Raw genomic sequence first — 21,282 nt, forward strand, 5'->3', positions numbered from 1 at the left:
ATGAGATTCCTGTCCCCCAACCATTCCCCTAAATTCCAGTGAGTATAGACGAGGATCTATCAAACACTCCTCATACATTAACTCTTACATCTTCTCCTACATAAGGGACACAAAACTGCTCACAAAATGCCAAGTACAGTCTGACCAATAGCTTATAAAGCTTTAGAATGATATTCTTGCTCTTATAACCTAGTCATCTTGAAATAAAAACAAACATGACATTTACCTTCCTTAGCATTGACTCGACCTGCACGTTAACCTTTAGGGAATCCTGCACAATTAATCCCAAGTCCCTTTGAGCTTCTGATTCTTTTTTTGAATTTTCTACCCATTTAGAAAATAGTCTACACCTTTAATGCTTCTACCAAAGTGCATGACCATACACTTCCTGACACTGTATTCCATCTGCTACTTCGCCCATTCTCTCAATCAGTCCAAGTCCTTCTGCAGATACCTGCTTCCTCAACACCTTCTTCCCTTCCACCTGTCTTTGTATCATCCATGTATCTATTCAATATTTTTCTTTTATAGTTAGCCCTCTAAATTTGAATTTGTGTTCCTTGGTTCCAGCATTCTAGCCAGTGAGATCATCTTTCCTGAATTTATTTTGTCAATCCTCATAAAAAAATGCGGAGTATTCAATGAAATTACCTTTTGTTCTTCTAAACTCCAGAAAGTATTGATCCAGTTTGTTTACTCTCTCCTCATGGAACCATAAGCCCATCCCAAGAATAAGGCTGGTAAACCTTTGTAACATTTCCTTTATTGCACTCATTAACCACTCAGCTCGATGATTTCATCAACAGGTCATCACCATGGTAACCCTGGACTCAATCTATGAGAAATATTCTTTTTATCCTTTCCATCCTGTTCCATCTTATCCTATTGATCCACTCAGCTAGCACGTTGTCTCAATTAACCTGTACTGACGAAGAAATTTTGATCTGGAAATTTAACTCTCTCTCTCTTTACCAAGAAGTTTCCTGAGCTGTAGGTCCCCATTTTCTCACTCCCTTCTCAATAGTGGAGTTATCTCCCAATGTGCAAGAAACCGTGTATCCATAACCATTTCTTTCATAACCTTGGATACACGCAGTGGCCACTTTATCAATTACCTCCTGTACCTAATAAAGTGGCCACTGAGTGCACCTTCATGGTCATTTGCTACTGAAGCCTATCCACATCAATGCAGGGCATGTTGTGTTTAGAGATGCTCTTCTGCACATCATTGTGTGGTTATTTAAGTTACTGTCTCCTTCCTGTCATTTTGAACCAGTCTGGCTATTCTCATTTGACCTCTCCCATTAACAAGAAGTTTTGCCAAAGAACTGCCATTCACTGGATTTTTTTTTTGTTTCTCACACCATTCTCTGAAAACTGTAGAGGCTGTTATGTGTAAAAATACTAGGAGATCAACAGTTTCTGAGAGACTCAAACCACCCCCTTTGGCAGCAACAATCACTCTGTGGTCAAAGTCACTGAGATCACATTTCTTCTCTGTTCTGAAGTTTGGTTGGAACAACAACTTACGTCTGCATACTTCTATGCATTGAGTTGCTGCTACATGATATTTGCATGAAGGAGCAGGCTTAAGGTGTACTCAATAAAGTGGCCACTGAATGTACATGTTCTCATATTAATTGTTTTTTAATCTAATTACATTTTCCCAATGCAATTTTGGACCAGAAAGAACAGGAGCATGACTTATTACTTGCAAGGCATGAATCTTAATTCCATAGACGAATAAAGAGATCTCAGATTACAAACACATCAATTGCAACAAAGACTCTTGAGGACAGCTGATGAACAACCCAGGAAATGTTTTAAAAATTATGGAAGTTTTCAATGGAATGGATACGGAATGCTCCCATATCTGTGGAAAGCATATGTAGAGGCTATCAAAACCCATGCAGTGGTGAAAATGAGGAACCTTACAACACTAGGAGTAGTTGATGCAAATATTGCAGATGTCTCCAAGGGGAGGCTGAATAACTATTGGAGTGGAAAGGGAATAGAGAGCTTCAGTGACAGGTTTAGGTGAGGAATGACAGGAGGATTCTCAATTCAGCATGGACTGTTTCTAAGCTTAAGACTAAAGTAATCCTATATAACAAATTCTGATAGAACGTCTTAGATACAAACCAATAAGAGTTGGCCTTTCTGATTGTGGTGAACTACATATACCTGTCTGGACACCCCCCCTTGCTGACTGCTCCTGTGGCTCCTCCCACAGACCCCTGTATAAAGGTGATTGAGGTCTGAGCCCGGCCTCTCAGTCTCCAGGATGTAGTATGGTGGTCAACCACTGCTTGTTCTTTCTTCCAGTCAATAAAAGCCGATATCTCACCTTAGGTCTCAGAGTGAGTTATTGATGGTGCATCACTGATCATGCTTGATGCCCTTTTGCTTTGCATCCACATACTTGAAATACAGAGATTTGAAGGAAGAAGCCTGCCAACAGTGCCCTTAAAATATCAATTTACTGGATTTTCTACTTAGGGTTTGGTTTTAAAGGATGAGGCTAACAAAAAGTACAACATCAGTTTCAACAATCCTTCCCTGTAGTACTGAAAAGGAATGCATCATGTTATGCCCATTGATGATAAAGCACTTTCTCCAGACCAGAAATAGACTGGTGCAGAAAGTGAAGGATGATCTGGTTGACTCTGAACGTTGTTGAGGCATTCTCCCGAGGCTACGGCAAAGAACCTCATACATCAAGTCAGTTAATGCTGGGTCACTTGTGCTGACCCCAGAATTTCAATCTTGCATCTATGTGAAACTTTGCAGATACTGTACATACAACTGAGGGATCGAATGAAATATGTGCCAGAGCTATCGCCCCTCTTCTCTTGGTACCCCATGCCTTTTCGTTTGTTGTAAAATTCTCTATACCTAAGTTAGAGGAGTCAAGTGAAGAGCAGCTGATTTGACACAATTTATTCCATCCTTAGATATCACGGGAGATGATATCTGCTGAATTCCTCCAGCATTTGTCATTTTTCATAAAAAATAATGGTATGTGGCAAGATGGTGATTTACTCATAAATAAACAATTCAATATCTTTGGGTGTCTGACTCCTGAACCTTGGATGTAAGTGAGTTCTGCGGACTGATGCAGTAATTTATTGTGTTATAGAATACTCTGATAGATATGCAACAGACACAAAATTCTGGATGAATGCAGCAGGTCAGGTAGCATCTATTTATTCCCCTCCATAGATGCTGCATGACCTGCTGCACTCCTCTGGTATTTTTTGTGTGTGTTGCTCAAGATTTTCGGCTTCTACAGCAATTCATAAGACTATAAAACATCGGAGCAGAAATCAAGTCTGCTCCCCCATTCCATCATGGCTGATCCCGATCCCGCTCAACCCCATACACCTGCCTTCTCGGCATATCCTATGATGCCCTGACTAATCAGCAAACTATCAACTTCCCCTTAAATATACCACAGAATGGCCTCTTCTGCAGTTTGTGACAGAGCATTCCGCAGATTCACTACACTCTGGCTAAAAAAATTCCTCCTTAACTCTGTTCTAGAAAGTTGTCCCTTAATTTTGAGGCTGTGCCCTCTAGTTCTGGACACCCCCACCTGAACAAACATCCTCTCCACATCCACCCTAACTAGTTATTTCAATGAGATCCCAATGCATTCTGCAAAATTCCAGTGAGTACAGGCCCAAAGATATAAAATACTCCTCACACGTTAACCCCTTCATTCCCAGACTCATCCTTGTGAACCTCCTCTGGACTCTCTCCAATGACAACACATCCTTTTTGAGATATGGGGCCCAAAACTGTTGACAATACTCCAAGTGCAGCCTGACTAGTCTTATAAAGGCTGCCCCTTGAGAAACACCACCAGCAGCCAACCAGAAAAGGCCTCTTTTATTCCCATCGCTGCCTCCTGCCTGTCTGCCATTCCTCTATCCATGCCAGTATCTTTTCTGTAATGCCATAGGATTTTATCATTTTAAGCAGCCTCATATGTAGCACCTTATCAAATGCCTTCTGAAAGTCCAAGTAAATGACATCCACTGCCTCTCCTTTGTCCACCCTGCATGTCACTTCCTTGAAGAGCTCTAATAGATCTGTCAGGCAAGATTTCTCTCACAGAAACCATGCTGGCTTTAACTTATTTTATCATTAGTCTCTAAGTATGCCGAAATGTCATCCTTTATAACAGACTCCAACACTTTCCCAACCAAATTATAGGCTAACTGGCCTACAATTTCCTTTCTTTGCCTTCCTCCCTTCTTAAATAGTGGAGTGACATTTGCAATCTTCCAGTCCTCCAAGACTGTGCCAGAATCAGGTGATTCTTGAAGGATCATGACCAATGAATCTGTTATCTCTTCAGCAACCTGTCTCAGGACTCTGGGATGAAGTCCATCTGGTCCAACTGACTTATCCACCTGAATGAAGGGGTTAACATATGAAGAGCATTTGGCAGCTTTGGGCCTGTACTCACTGGAATTTACAAGAATGCGGGGGGTAATGTTGAAAGGACTAGATAGGGTGGATGTGGAGAGGAGTTTTCCTATGGGGCATCCAGAACTAGAGGACAAAGCCTCAAAATTGAGGTGCTATCTTTTAGAACGGAAGTTGGAATTTTTTTAAGGTGGAGAGTATTGAATCTGTGGAATGCTGTGCCACAAACTGCGGTGGAGGCCAGGTCCATGGTGCTATTTAAGTCAAAAGTTGATCATTTCCTGATCAGTCAGGACATCAAAGGATATGGCAAGAAGGCAGGCATATGGGGTTGAGTGGGATCTGGGATCAGCAATGATGGAATAGCACAGCAGACTCAATGGACTGAATGGCCTAATTCAACCCCTATGTCCTATGGTCATATGGTCCAAGACATTTGAGCTTGCCTAGTACTTTTTCCTTTGTAATATCAATGGCACAGTCCTGTTCCCTGACCCTCATGGACCTCTGGCACACGGTAAGTATCTTCCACAGTGAAGACTGATGCAAAGTATCCATTAAGTTCTTGTGCTTTTGACTCTAATCAATATTTTGTTCATACCACAAACTACCTGATTTTGTTAGATGGATGTTTTCCGGGTGAAATTATAATTGCTGACTTCATCCCGTGGGGGTTTGCCAGGGTAGAAGTCTGTCGAGGGCTTCCCTATATGGACTTCCTGAAATGTGATGTGTTACAGTATGTTTGGTATGATTAGACAGGAGGCAAGTTAGCTAGTGTGAATATCGAGATCAGCAGAAAACAAATGTTCTTGTGTTCCAATATTTCAAGCATCAAGATTAGTCGGAAATGAAAAAAAAAATAGTTTAAAAGAGGTATTCACAGAATTATAAAAAGATCCAAAGTTAGAAACAATCTTCCTTAGGTTCATCATTGATGTTCATGTCCATCAGACTGAACAGGCAAAGAATGTTCACTAAACATTGTGAGGAAGTATGTATAAAGATGGCTGCAATGAAGACAAAGGGCATGTCATGGTGCACACTATTCCATTTTGCCATCAAAATATTAATATCTGTAAAAGATAAAACTTGAATAGGTCATAAAACAATACATTTTCTGTTAATTTACACAGAACAGCACAATAATCTAGGGCTTTCAACATAGGCCTGCATACAAGGACTGCATTTACATTTCAACCACCAGAAAAGGTTACATTTGAAATATTTTCTGCAGAGTTCTTTCTTTATTATTTATATATCTAAGCAAAGTCATTATAAAGGTACAAAGCTGTATTCTGATTTAAAAATGTACTTATAGTTTACAGTCTGGCACTTATTAAAACAAGCTACTTACCCACTGCAGCAATGGGAGTATCAATAACACAGAGACTGGCCTTTGAAAGCAAGAGTGACCCGAATCTCACAGCTTGGCCTGTTACAGAAAAAATTGCACTGGTTCACTCAGGTATCAGCTTCAACCCTATGCCTGACTCATAGTTTTACTGCTTTCTTTTACAATGTACACAGCTTAGAAAATGTTTAAAAATATTACAATGATTTAATTTATTTCTAATTATAAATTGGAGTTTGCTATACCACCAACATAAGCACAAACATTAAATATGCATGAGTACAAAAGATACCAATTAAATGTAATGAATTACTATTTATACTAATCAAAATCAAATATATATTTGAATTGCATAGATAGAAACATAGAAAACCTACAGCACAATACAGGCCCTTCAGCCCACAAAGTTGTGCTGAACATGTCCCTACCTTAGAAATTACTAGGCTTACCTATAGCCCTCTATTTCACTAAGTTCTATGTACCTATCTAAAAGCCTCTTAAAAGACCCTATCATATCTGCAAAGACCCTATTGTAACCGCTTCAGATATTTGAAGCCCGTTTTTATCTCTCCTTTTGCACTAAATATACCTTCTCTGTCAGGTTTAAAAACTATTTATTCAGTTAAGTTCAACGTAAAAATTATTGCAGAATAGTAGGGGATGAAAATGGCAGCTTGAAGTCGAAGAGGTATGTAGTATTGAATTAACTTCACCTTTCTGCTATAAAAGAAATCCACAGAATCTCAAACAAGAGAGAATCTGCAGATGGTGGAAATCCAAACAACACACACAAAATGCCAGAGGAACTCAGCAGGCCGGGCAACATCTACGAAAAAGAGTACAGTCGATGTTTCTGGCTGAGGTATCGGCTGTACTGTTTTTCATTGAAGTTGCCTGGCCTGCTGAGTTCCTCCAGCATTTTATGTGTGTTTGCTGAATTTCACCTTTTTATGACTACTTCTTATATGTCCTTGATTTGGTGGTATATTTTTCATCGGTTTTGCTTTTCATTAATTCTATAACCTTCTCCCTCATTATTTCTTTCATGATTTTGGAACATTTTTCAATAGCAATTATTTATCCAGTTATTGGCTGCCTGAATTTCTGTTTCTTTACAAGTTCAATAAAAATAAACTCATATTTCCATTGAGTCATATTATTAATTCTGTTGGTTTCAGTTTATGTTCTATCCCTTTTCATTTTCTTCATGTATCACTACATGCCTATTTAATTTGAGTGGATTATGTGAACTTTGGCGATTCATCCAATATTCTATATCCTATAGAACAAGTACAGCGTGGTGGGTATCACTGAGTCATGGCTGAAGGAAGATTCTGGTAGGGAGCTTAACGTCCAAGGATACTCATTGTATCAAAAGGACAAGCATGTAGGAAGAGGGAGCAGAGTGGCTCTGTTGGTAAAAATGATTAAATCAAATCCTTAGGAAGAGGTAACATAGGATTGGAGGATGTAGAATCCTTGTAGATAGAGTTAAGAAACTGCAAGGGTAAAAGGACCCTGATGAGAGCTATATGCAGGAGTTTCTAAATAGGTGGAGGTGGGGGCAGGTAGTGTTGAAGAAGCAGAGAGTCTACAAAAGGATTTAGACTAGATTGGGAGAATGGGCAATGAAGAGGCAGATTGAATACAGTGTAGGAAAGTGTAGTCATACACTTTGGAAGAAGGAATAAAGACATTGACTATTTTCTGAACGGGGAGAAAATCCAAGACCCAGAGGTGCAAAGGGTCTTGGGAATCCTTGTGTAGGATTACCTAGAAGTTAACCTGTAGGTTGAGTCAATGGTAAGGAAGTAAATGCAGTTAGCATTTATTTTGAGAGGGCTGGAATATAAGAGCAAGGACGTAATGCTGACAGTTTTTAGAGCTTTGGTGTTGTGCTGTGAGCAGTTTTGAGTCACTTTTCTAAGAAACGATGTGGTGGCATCGGAGCCGATCCAGAGGAGGTTCTCGAGAATGATTCGGGAATGAAAGAGTTATCACATGAGAAACGTTTGATGGTTCCTGGCCTGTACTTGCTGGAGTTTGGGAGAATGGGGTGAGGGGGTCTTATAGAAACCTATCGAATATTGAAAGGCCTAGACAAGAGTGGATATGGAGAGGATGTTTCCTATCGTGGGTGAGTCTAGGACCAGAGGGCACAGCTTCAGAATAGAGAAGCATCCATTGAGAACAGAGATTAAGAGGAATTACGTAAACTGGGGGTGGTGATTCTGTGGAATTCATTGCCACAGACAGCTGTGGAGGTCAAGTCACTGAATGTATTTAAAGCAGAGGTTGATAAGTTCTTGATTAGTCAGGGTGTGGAAGGTTATGGGGAGAAGGCAGGAGAATGGGGTTAAGAGGGAAAATGGATCTGCCACAATATAATGGTGGAGCAGATTCGATAGGCTGAATTCTACTCTTGTATCTTATGGTCTTATCTCACTTAACTTGCCTTGTGCACCTCCTTACTTCCACAAAAATACATTTTCCAAAAAAAAAATTCCATTACCAAGCTCCAAAATATGGGTCAACATGGTAGCGTAATGGTTAGCACAATGCTTTTCAGTAACAGTGACCCAGGCTCATTTCCCACTGCAGCCTATAAGGAGTTTGTACATTCTGCCAGTACATTCACCCAGGTTTATCTGGGGGTTCCACTTTCCTCCCATTGTCCAAAGATGTACTGATGGTGGGTTAATTGGTTATTACAAGTTGTCCCGTGATGTGGCTAGGATTAAATCAGGGGATTGTTGGGCAGTGTGGCTCAAAGTATCGGAATGGCCTACTCTGCATCGTGTATCAATAAGTAAATAAATAGATAAATAAAAGATAAATAAGAAAAAAGATATAAAGCTAAAATAAAATAGATATGCTTACTCTATCATTGTGAAAACATCTAATTTTGGATACCATAATGCATATTTATTTATATAGAATGAGGAAAACTGTATTATTTAATTAATAAATAACATAAATCTATTTAACTTAACCACAGTGGATTCCATCTAACTGGAGCACAATGGGACCAGTGCATCTTGGCTCAATTAAGTATCTGCCCCAATTAGCCAAAGTTTCATAGAAGTAATGAAAAGCTATTAAAAAGACAAACTACTGTTTAATTGGGTGACAATTTATGTGTTTAAATGAAATACAGAACAAATTATAACCCTACAAATACCTACCTCTATATTATTATTACTACTGTGTATTAGCTCCTAATAGGTATCGATGGAGGAATTTATTCGCCGTGTTCTTTAGATCAACTGTAAATGAACAAAATCAACGTTGACACCTAGTGCAGATAATGGATTACTTTTAGAACAATGCTTCAGACGCTTGCAACCTCCAAATCTTTATTTTCATTATAACATTCAAGATGATTGTTGATTCTTTCACAATTCCTAACTTGTTGAAGGAGTGAAATCATTTTATTTTCACTCCTGGCCATTTCTGGCATCTCCACGCCTGAATACTTGGAAACCATGGTGAGCGAAACTGTTCAGAATTGTCTTACTGCTTATTTCTCAACAATTATTGGTGATAAAACTTACAACTTTATGAACACAAGCACACACAACTGATGCTATTTAAAAAAACTGGACGCTCTAAGCACTGTGTGGTGCTTAACTGCCATGCAAATTCATGCAACTGACGTTAGTTTAGAAACTATTAAAAAAGTCTGTTGTCACAGTTAAGTGGCTTATTTTTCCAAATAAACAAACCAGATCTTGGCTATTTTCTGTTCTTTAAGAGTTGTCCCAAATAAATAAATGATACACTGATGGTCCAATTAACCAAAATCCACTGTATTTAATTTAACTGCTAATAGGCAAGATGTGTTACATTTTTCTGTAAAAAGACAGAAAAAACCGAAAGATTTTGAATAACATCTGTGGTGTAATAAGGTTACCCATTATATTTTACATCTTGATTGGTCAACAAAGTAGGGATTAATCATAGAACCATAGAACCATAGAAATGTACTAACAGAAATGCTCTCTCTACGCTAACCCCACTTCCATGCATTAGGCCTCTCTATGATCCTCATAATTTTATAAACATCTCTCAGGTCATCCCTCAGCCTCCTGGATGCCAGTGAGAATAAAATTAACATACCCAATCTCTCATAACTCCAGCGCTCCATTTCAATATCCTTCTTAATCTTCTCCATACCCTTGATTGCTACTACTTCATTCCTGATGAGTGGATATTATGAATATATTGTCATAGTGAAGGGTTGTACTTGGGAAGAATGGAAAATAAGGTAAGATGTTTATTTACAAAAAAGAGAAAGCTCTGAAGAAAGGTAGTAAGGTCACGATTAGGTAAAAATATAAATACTTGAAGCAGGGAATGTCCAGACAATAAGGGTGGAGGGAATGGGCATAACATTTGGGAAAACTAATGTGGTACTTTATGTTTCAATTAATTTCCTTTCATAACTAGCATGTTTTCTGTTTAGTGAAATGTTGGTATTACATGTTTAGATTAGTGGCTGTCTTACTAATTGAACCAACCGACAGAATGAAGGGCAGATACACACAGCCCCGAATGTTAGATACACTGCTACTTTACTTAGAGAACAGCATCATACATAGAAAGGGTTGGCAGCAGTGATGCTCTGCAGGGAATCTAACTGTCTGGAATTCTTCATGAATCCTGCCCTTGCTGTTGCTGTTCATCACTCTGCTGGGAACCCACACAAATGCAATAATGAATCACCCATGGTGCAGTGTGGAAAGACTGAGGGATGATGCCCGATAGGCACAGGTGAGTTGTGTGGCCCTCAGTGCAGAGATATGAGACTCAGAACTACACCAGAAAAGTGAATGCAAGGAATAGCAATTTCTTCTATGTATATCAACAGGCCTTCTGGATCCCTTGCCTTCTGAGGAGAGCAGGTTGCTGCCATCTCTACATTTTATCTACCTCTCCCAGAGATTCTTCTATGGTAACAAGTTCAAAGATGGTTACTGATCTTAACTCTTTAAACTTCTACAGATGTGCTGTGAAAGTATATTGATTGACTGTGACACAGCCTGGTATGGAAACTACATTGCTATTGAACAGAAAATATTACAAAAAGTAGTGAATACAGCCCAATCCATCACAGTTAAAGCCCTCCCCACCTTTGAGCGCATCTACATGGAGCATTGTCGCAAAAAAGGAGCATCCATCATCAGGGACCCTCCAGGTCATATTCTCTTCTCACTGCTGCCATCAGGAAGAAGGTTCAGAAACCTAAGAACTATTTCAGAACTAGGTTCAGAACCTAAGAACCATTAGGTTTAGGAACAGGTACTACCCCTCAACCATCAGGTCTTGAACCAAGGGAAATAACTTCACTCAACCTCATACTGAAATTGTCACATAACCTATGGACTGACTTTTAAGGACTCTTCCTCTCACGTTCTTGAAATTTATTGCTTATTTAGTTATTATTAACATTTCTTTTTTTTTGCACTTGCACAGTTTGTGTCTTTTGAACACTAGTTGAATGCCCAAGTTGGTGCTGTTTTAATCATCATTGATTCTATTATGGTTATTATTCTAGTATGGATTTATTGAGTCTGCCTGCAAGAAAATGAATCTCAGGATTATATATGATGACACATATATACTTTAATAATAAAATTACTTTGAATTTTGAACTTTAACACCAAAGAGAAATCCCTGGGTGGAGAAAGCCATGCCAGCAGAGAAGAGAAAAGACAGCAATTTCCATCATATCCAGCAGGAGGTGATAAGGGAAACCTTGGAATCTAAGTGGCTTGTCAACTACTGACTGTTAATTTAAGCCAATATGATGAACAGAAGAGAACTCCACAAACAATTCATTTTTCCAGCAGCTACAAGGTGAGATCTGCTTCATATTTAAACGTCAAAGTTTTCCTTTGCCAAGCCATCAACAACTGACAATACTGTCATGGTTTTAGGCAGAGTGATGATGCCATCATAAGAACTTATGAAATAGGATCAGGATTATACCAAATGGCCCTTTGTTCTGCGAAGCCTTTCACTAAAATTTGGCTAATAGAAGAGTTGAAAATTTAGACAAAGAAATGTCAGGTGGAATTTAATCCAGACAAATGTGATGTGACAAACAAGAAAAACATTTGCATTGCAGGAAATCCAATCAACACACATAAAATGCTGGAGGGACTCAGCAGGCCAGGCAGCATCAATGGAAAAGAGTTCAGTCAATGTTTTGGGCTCAAACCCTTCTGCAGGACTGAGGAAAAAAAAAGATGAGTCAGTGTAAGGAAGTGGGGTGGGGGGAGGGTAGGAAGACCCACAAGGTGATGGGTGAAACCGGGAGGGAGAGCTGAGGTAAAGAGATACAGGGCTGGTGAAGGGGAAATCTGACAGGAGAGGACAGAAGGCTATGGAAGAAAAAAAGGTGAAGGAACACCAGAGGGAGGTGATAAGCTGAGAGAAGGAAGTGGGGAAGGAGAGGTGGGGGGCATTACTGGAAGTTTGAGAAATCATTGTTCATGCCATCAGGTTGGAGGCTACCCCAGACGAAATATAAGGTGTTGCTCCTCCAAGCTGAGTGTGGCGTCAATGTGACAGTGGAGGAGGCCATGGACTGACATCTCGGAATGGGAATGGGAAGTAGAATTAAAATGGGTGGCCACTCAGAGATTTTGCTTTTTCTGGTGGACAGAGAGTAGGGTCTCGAGGAAGTGGTCTCCCAATCCGCATCGGGTCTCACCAATATATTGGACGCCACACCGGGAGCACCGGATATAGTAGATGACCTCAACAGACTGACAGGTATTTGGGGCCCTGAACGGTAGTGAGAGAGGAGGTGGAACACTTGTTCTACTTGCAAGGATAAGTACCAGGAGGGAGATCAGTTTGGAGGGACAGATGGACAAGAGAGTTGTGTAGGGTGTGATTCTGTGGAAAGCAGAAAGTGCGAGGGAGGGGGCGAGGGAGGGCAAGATGTGCTTGCTGGTGTGTTCCTGCTGGAAATGGAGGAAGTAACACATTTGTAGGATGCAGAGGCTGGTGGGTGGTAGGTGAGGGACCCTATCACCTACCTAGGTGGGTGGTAGCAGGATGGGGTGAGGGCGGACATGCACGAAATGAGATGCGGTATTGATGGTGGAAGAAGGAAAGCCCCTTTCTTTGAAGAAGAAGAACATCTCTATGGGTTTCGAATGAAATGCCTCATCCTGAGAGCAGATGTGGTGGAAACAGAGGTATTAAGAGAAAGGGATGGCAATTTTCCAAGTAACAGGATGGGAAGAGGTAACATCCAGGTAGCTGTGAGAATCAGTGGGTTTTTAATAGACATCAGTAGATAAGCTGTCTTCTTAGAAAGAGACAGAGCGATCGAGAAAGGGGAGGGAGGGTGGAAGTTGGAGGCAAAGTTGATGAAGCCAACGAGTTCTGCATGGGTGCAGGAAGTAACACCAATGCAGTTGTCGATGAGGCATAGGAAACGTTGGGGAGTGATACCATTGTAATATGATGCATTCAGGGAGGTAAAATACACAAGGAGAATATGCATTAAGTGGCAGGACACTTAGAGAAATTGTGCACAGAGTTATCTTGCTGTGCAAGTCCATAACTCCCTGAAAGAGGGAATATACACGGACAGTTCGAAGCTGCATTTCATTTATCAACACTGTGCTATAGGAAGGGTGTAAAGAGTTTGGAAAGAGTGCAGAAGAGATTCACTGGCATTTTCCCTGGATTGGAATATATATCTATGAGGAGAGTTTGGACGAACTTGGATCATTTATTCTCAAGCATAAGAGGCTGGGGGGAGACCTGGGAGAAGTATATTATGGCGCTTGAAGGAGGGTCAACAGCTCACCCCAGCTTTCCTAAAGGCCAATGTTCATTGTTTAGCTTAAAAAGCATTCGTGGAATTATGGTGAAATGTTTATTTTTTGTTACATTTTAGATCTGGTTACGCAGTTGTCACTTGTGTGTTTGTTGGGTCATTCTGACTGTAACTGGGGTGTGTAATAATCACTTCTCCCCCACCTGAACGTGACTGGAATGGTTATCATGGAGTGATGGTGCTCTGCCTGTTTTTGTGCTTGCCACAATAAAAACGGCTGTTGAGTTAAACGAGTTTCTTTCCTCTGCCACAATGGACCGAATGCTCACCACGTTGGTGTCAGGAGTGGGATTAGAAATAGATGATGCAATTGAAGAGCTACGATGTTGGACGGTGCACCTTAAAAACCAGGGAATAAGTCTAGGGACTAAGAGGTATGCCTCCCCAAGCCCCTGGACCAGGATCCCAAAGATAGGATGCCAACCCGGAGGGAGAGGGAACCTGGGAACCAAGCATTGTGCCTTCCCAGGGAACCCTGACAGTGCAAGCGTACCCAGGCTCCCCAACCCTGGGGACATGGTGGAGCATATCACCCACCTCCCTCGTAGCCTGCACCGGGAAACCCAAGGTGCTGCCGCCATGGGAGGACCGGCAATGTGACAAGCACAACCAACACTGCCCCAGAAAGAGGAGGACCAACAGGCCCCAGCAAGAAGGTCCACCCTGAAACTCCCCAGATGCAATGGTACCAGTCACCTGGAGCCTTACCTCGCACATCGACCTTAAAGCATGGCACAAGGGGAGGAGCCGTACAGAGACAGTGGTGAACATGTTCTTCTGAGGGCCCTTCTCGACCTAACGCCAGCTGAGCGGTGTGACTACAAGGCCCTTGTAGTGGTGTTTTGGGCAGAGGCCTTTGGAAGGAGCAGTGAAGGATAAACTGGGCAGCAGACAGGGCCGTGTGGGAGAAAGCCTGGGGACATCCGCGGCAGATCTCTGCCACTGTGCTCAGCCTGGCTATCTCCAGTTCCCTCCCGAGGCCCAGAAGGTGCTGCCCTCCATGCCTTGCCTTTGTAACGGCACTGACACTGGAGTGCCTTCGCCAGCACATTCGCGTGGTATTAGCATCACTGCTGGCCAAGGCGCTGGTAGAAGCAGAGAGGGCAGAGCAATTTTATACCCTGAGGCATTCCGGCATGCTGTGAGCCCAGGCATGTGTCACCGAGGCGGAGGAGGATTCTGACGAGGAGGCATTCGTGAGACAGATCCAACCAGTGCCGCAACCGCCCCACTGCATGCCACCGAGTGATCTCTGCTACCAGTGCAGTGAGGCAGCCATTAGCCCATAATGCCTGGCACCAGCGCCACTCCACAGCCCAGCGCAGCCATCGGGAAACACCGAGAGAGTGGTGCCACCCGAGACCTCCAGCATAATCCCTCTGTTGCCGCCTCTCCAGGTGGGCCGTTTCGGTGAAGAGAAAAGCTTATACATGGACTGCGTGGTAGAGGGCATCAGACGCTGGGCGTTGGTGGACCAGGGGTCAATCATCACCATCATTGGTCCCGGTGCTCTCCCCAACACGGACCAGCCATCCTCATCTGGGTGGGCAACAACATTGTTCCAGCTGGCTACGGTCGCCGGCGACTGAGCGCTGATGAGAGGGAAGAGGTAGCCATACATCACAGCGGGGAAAAGCAGTAGAGCATGAAGTGTGGCTAACTGACACCTGTCAGAACGGTATCTTTGGCCTGGACCCACTGTCCCGCTGGGAGGCCTGGGTGGATCTACCGAAGGCAACAGTGTACATTGGCACTAAAGCCATCGCTCTCCAGCAGTATACCCCCAGGATGCGGGCCAGGTGGGCACAGCAACAACCACCACCGGTCTCACTGCGGCCTGCTGCAGTTCAGTGCACCCTACGGAACCGGGGCAAGCGGTGGTGACGATCCTTCAGGTGGCACCCAGTGGAGAGGTAGATCTCCCCATCATTGACCACCAGTAGCTGCGCAGTGGGTAAGGGAATGATCCCGTGCTGGCCCGGGTGCGGGGATGACGGCCAGACTGGGCAGAGGATCCAGGGACCAAGTGACAGTGGTGCTACGCTGGGACTGGCTAGCAACGTATTGGTCCATGGCCACTACCAATCTCCTGAGGCTGAAGGAAGGAAGTGACACTCCGATTGATCTTCCTCTCGCCTCACTAAACAGTGCTTCCCCTGGGGGAGGGGCTAAAGACACCACCAGTACCCCAGGCGGCAACCACCAGCGGGTCCTTCGGATTTTGCTGTGGACAATGGGGTTGTCAGGAATGGCTGACCCCTCAAGAGGGGGCAGTGTGGCACTCTGGGAACACGGTCAACAGCTTGCCCCAGCATTCCTTGCGATCAACGCTACTTATTGCTCTTGTTTAAAATGTGTTTGTGGAGTTCTGGTGAGATGTTCAAGTTCATTATCGTTACATTTTAGCTTTTGGGTTATACAGTGTTTGTTATCACTTTGACTGTAACTCGAGTGTGTAATAAAGACCTTCCCAATTTGCATGCTCTCATGGAGCAATGGTGCTCTGTTATTGTGCTTGTCGTAATAAAACCGGCAGATGAGATAAACAAGCTCTTCTTGTCTGTTCACCATGGATGGAATGCTCGCTGCAATGTAAAATTGTGGGAGACATAGATAGGGAGCATAATCAGAATCATTTTTACCAGGGTGGAAATATCAAATACTGGAGGGCATAGGTTTGAGATGAGAAAGGAAAAGGTTAAAGAAGATTTGTAAAGCAAGTTTAAAAAAAATGCAAATTGGTAGGTGCCTTTCTGACAGTGGTAAAAGCACACAGGTTAGTAATATTTAAGAGGCATTTAGACAGACACTTAAACAGGCAGGGAATAGAGGGATATGGACAATATGCAGAGAGATGGCACCATAGCCAGCACAGACATTGTGGGCTGAAGGGCCTGTCCCTGTCTGTACTGTTCTATGTTCCATGAGAGGAACACAATGGGATCACTCTTTTACATTGCCCACGAGAAGGAGATGACACTTTTGCAAGAGACAGGGTGGGAAGAGGAATAGTCCAGGTAGCTCACCCTGTCTCTTGCAAAAATGCTATCCCCTTCTCACAATTCCTCCGTCTCCACTGCATCTGCTCCTAGGATGAGGCTTTTCTTTCCAGGATGAAGGCGATGTCTTCGGTTTTTAAACAAAGGGGCTTCCCTTCCTCCACCATCAACTCTGCTCTCAAACTCATCTCTCCCATTTCACGCACATCTGCCCTCATCCTATCCACCTGCCACCCCACTCGGGATAGGGTTCCCCTTGTCCTCACCTACCACCCCACCAGCCTCCGGGTCCGACATGTAATTCTCTGTAACTTCCGCCACCTCCAACAGGATCCCACTACCAAACACATCTTTCCCTCCCCACCCTTTCTGCTTTCCACAGGGATCGCTCCCTACGTGACTCCCTTGTCCACTCATCCTCTCCACCCCCCCCCCCCCATCCCTTCCCACCGATCTCCCTCCTGGCACTTGTCCTTGTAAGTGGAACAAGAGCTACACCTGCCCTTACACTTCATTCCTCACCACCATTCAGGGCCCCAGACAGTCCTCCCAGGTGAGGCGACACTTCACCTGTGAGTTGGCTGGTGTGATATACTGTGTCCGGTGCTCCCGGTGTGGCCTTTTATATATTGGTGAGACCCGACGCAGACTGGGACACCATTTCGCTGAACACCTACGCTTGGTCTGCCAGAGAAAGCAAGATCTCCCAGTGGCCACACATTTTAATTCCACGTCCCATTCCCATTCTGTTATGTCTATCCATGGCTTCCTCTATTGTCAAAATGAATCCAAACTCAGGTTGGAGGAACAACACCTTATATTCCCTCTGGGGAGCCTCCAACCTGATGGCATGAACATTGATCTCTCTAACTTCTGTTAAGGCCCCTCCTCCCCTTCTTACACCATCACTGATTAATTTATTTCCCCCCCTTTCTTTTCTCTCTCTGCCAATCACTCTTTGCCTGTTCTCCATCTCCCTCTGGTGCTCCCCTCCCCCTTCCTTTCTCCCTAGGCCTCCCGTCACATGATCCTTTCCATTCTCCAGCCCTGTATCCCTTTTGCCAATCACCTTTTCAGCTCTTAGCTTCACCTCTCCCTCTCCGGTCTTCTCCTATCATTTTGGATTTCCCCCTCCCCCTCCTACTTTCAAATCTCTTACTATCTTTTCTTTCAGTTAGTCCTGACGAAGAGTCTCAGTCCGAAATGTCGACAGTGCTTCTTCCTGGAGATGCTGCCTGGCCTGTTGCGTTCCACCAGCATTTTGTGTGTGGTCAGTGCAAATTTCATTTGCTTTCGTTGACACAGCACCTGGTGGCTCCCCTGCATGATCATCCTCTTCTGTGCCTTTCAATAGCCGCTTATGTATCACTGGCAATATTGCACAATACTGTAATAATGTCGCCAATGTTAGTCCATTTAGCAATATCCTTTTGTCTAATCCAGCTGAAGTAGATCTATTACATTCAGCCAGTTTGCCGAGGAATCCTCACACCATCATTCATTAGTGTCCCGGAAGGAAAAAGTGTTAATTTTCTTGGCAACTAGAAAAATCTAATGTGAGCAGCCAGTTAAGATGTACATGACTGTTATTACCACATGAGATCATTGTAACAGACAGCATAAAGACCGATTCCTATAAAATATCTCCATTGCTTTCATACTTTGCTCATGTTGAATAAATAACTTATAAGAGCAGCCACATGATTTTTGAAGATGATGGTCATCATTGTCAAATGCAATAACACTCCTTTGCGTTCTTCCTTTAGTCTGACTTCTAGAACTTCATCTGAGAGAATGACTCTTATTCCTGTTCATTTTCAGATTACTGGCGCAGTTCCAGTGCACTGCACAACAAGTAATTCTCCACAAACATTGAAAACTTTTTTTTAAGCTGAACTCTTGTTCTTCTGTTCCTTCACCACCGCTGTTGTCATTATTATTCTCAATTGAGAGTACAATTATGATTGGAAGAATGCCGTCTTTCTTCAGTGAGAAGATCTTGGGAAGTCCCAAATGGCCCCTTCCTGCAGTCACCTTGTGAAACCCACCAGTGCATTGCATTAACTCTACACCACTAAGACGATTAACTTCAAAAATCTGCCAATTTGATTTCTACATAAAACACTAATAGTGCCCAAGATTTATTTTGTAGAAATGCCTTTGGATTTTTTGCTTTGTTCAGGAGACAGGGAAGGTAGTGAAAGGTAATAAAAAGACAATTTAATTTTTCCCTTGACAGGTTGCAATCTGAGGAGGTGAAGTGTTTATAAAAATTCTTGAATTCATTCTTTATTTTAGACTGGTGAATTATTATACTTTGTCAATATCCTTGGTTCCCGGGATAACACTACCATTTTCCAATTTTGCCATTAATTGCGTCAGGAATCGCCAAAATCTTTCTCACCATTAAAATAAGGATTCTTTGATCTGTTTCAAGCTATGTTTATCTATAAGTTATGCTGTGAAGTCTTTGGTTCGATTTGTGCCTCTTTTGGTAGGCTGAGGAATGCTGAAATTCCTCTGTTTTTCTGATTTGTTACTTTTCTGATTTTATTTCATTTCCTTGATTCCTCAACAAAGAAACAAAATGTAACATATCTGCATTTGGACCACCATACATCTGGTTATGAAGTAGATGTTCACATTTATTGCAGGGCAGTAATCTGATGGATAGGATTTCCTAACCCATCTGATTTAATTCCTTTGATTTTAATGGAATGAATATCAGCTGGCTTTTATTATGGTTGGTCAATCTGTTCCACTGGATTTCCAGGCATGAAGATAAAAATGCATTCTTATTATTGCACACACCGAGATTGTTCCATATAATTGCTTACTAATATATTACACAAATAAAATTCCGCCAACTGGTTTGTTGTCACAGAGCTGTATCACTGGCAGAATTAATAGCTTAAATAAACAACAGAAGAAAACATTTTGCTGTTTGTTCAGAGGAATATAATTTGTCTATTTACATACTGTAGGCTTCTATAAATCTGTTGGCATAACTTATCCTGATGCATGTTTGCATTTGCCACATCTCATGCACCATTCACTAGTTCAACAGAACTGTTGATCTGTATGAAACTACCACATCATTGAGATCAATCAAGCTTCCCATGATCCTTGTCTGCAACTTAGGCATAATCGTCTTAAAGCCACTTCAGCCAGCCCCTACAGTGGGGTGCATTATTGTCTATAAGGCTTCTGTCATCAATTCCCTGCTCTGATCTCTGTGTTGCTTCCATGAGCTGAGGGTAAACTGCAATGCTCTTTATCCCAGGATCTCTCTGTCTCCAAGGTACTGAAAGGATGGTTGGCAGTTCAAACCAACTCAAAACTACTTCATTAATTAAAAGGAAAACTGACAGCATCAGAGTAGCACTCCTTACTGTGGATTTCTTTCGCAGAGACGGATTGTTACAACATCAACTAATCCTTACAGTGGTACAGCCTTGAACAGCATGACTGTTAACCAGTATCACATACACCTGCACTTATTCAACATCTTTCTCTAGATGTTGCTATTGGAACTTTTGATTTAGTTTGGTATAAACTCCAGTGCTCTCAAGCTGTGCCCCTTTAAAATCCAATTCTGCACAACACGTCAAATCCTAGAGGGCATAGCTTCTAGGTGAAAGGGGGAATATTTAAAGAGGTTAAGGCAGGTGTTTTTTATTGTATACACAGAGAGCGAGAGTGCCTGGAATTCACCAGCAGGGAAGTGATGAAAGGAAATATGAAGGCAATATTTAAGAGGCATTTAATTAGGCACATGAACACCAAGGAGAGAGCAATATGGTGCAATCAAATGGGATTGGTTTGGATCGGTATCATGGTTGGCACTGACTTCTTGGGTTTAAGTACCTATTCCTGTGCTAGGTTCTATGTTCTATTATTGATACAGACATGTGTCAGAAAGACCAGAATTTACGGTGAGGGAGAGAAGTGGGACTATTTGCATTGTCCTTCCATTGAAATTGTATGCAATTGGCGGTTTGAAAGGGCTCCTTCAAAGTTGTCTAATATCCAAAACTATCTAATATTGTACCTATATAAATCATGGTTATTTTGTTTCTAAGTATAGCAGTAATGGCATTCATGTAAATTTGGGCAAAAATCAGGTCACATACTCCCATACACATTTAACATAATGGGAAGTGGTAGTAATTAGTCCTGGGTCATGAGTGTTAACATTCAATATGATGCAATTTAATTCAATGGAAATGAACTTTGGATGCATGGTGCAACGTATATAAGCTATTTCATCACACCGCTGACACATGTAATCAGGACTGAAGTTTTTACCCCTAAATCAGTATTCCACCGGTGGTCTAAAATCATTGGATTATCCAATTATTGTAGGAATGGAATACAATCCAATTAACTTTAATCACTCTTGAATTCAGAGCAACTGCATAAGGTAGTTTTGAAGTATATTTAGACAAAGTCTTAATGGAGACCAGAGACTAATGTCAATAAAATTGCAACCACTTTTTTCTTAAATGTGAGAACATGGTATTCTGACATATATGAAAGCTTCTTGAGCTTGTATGTCATGAGTGGGATTGGGACCTCACTGTGTGAAACACCAGCATATACTCAGTACCAATTAAATGTCCAAGTGGACAATA

At 42.2% G+C, this 21,282-nt stretch overlaps 1 long non-coding RNA gene across 2 annotated transcripts in view; it reads right to left on the reverse strand.

Annotated features, from left to right (window-relative positions):
• The window catches only part of LOC132402469 (uncharacterized), a 43,922-nt gene that overhangs the window by 19,856 nt on the left and 2,784 nt on the right, over nt 1–21,282 (reverse strand). Inside the window, exons 2-3 of one of the 2 annotated variants that reach the window (XR_009514911.1) lie at nt 8,974–9,054; nt 5,792–5,869 (exon numbers count right to left, since the gene is read on the reverse strand). This is a non-coding gene — a long non-coding RNA (uncharacterized LOC132402469). The remainder of the gene's footprint in view (nt 1–5,791; nt 5,870–8,973; nt 9,055–21,282) is intronic. The other variant, XR_009514912.1, reaches the window with a different exon arrangement.

This window comes from Hypanus sabinus, chromosome 12 (genome assembly GCF_030144855.1).
Source record: "Hypanus sabinus isolate sHypSab1 chromosome 12, sHypSab1.hap1, whole genome shotgun sequence".
Taxonomy (NCBI): Eukaryota; Metazoa; Chordata; class Chondrichthyes; order Myliobatiformes; family Dasyatidae; genus Hypanus; species Hypanus sabinus.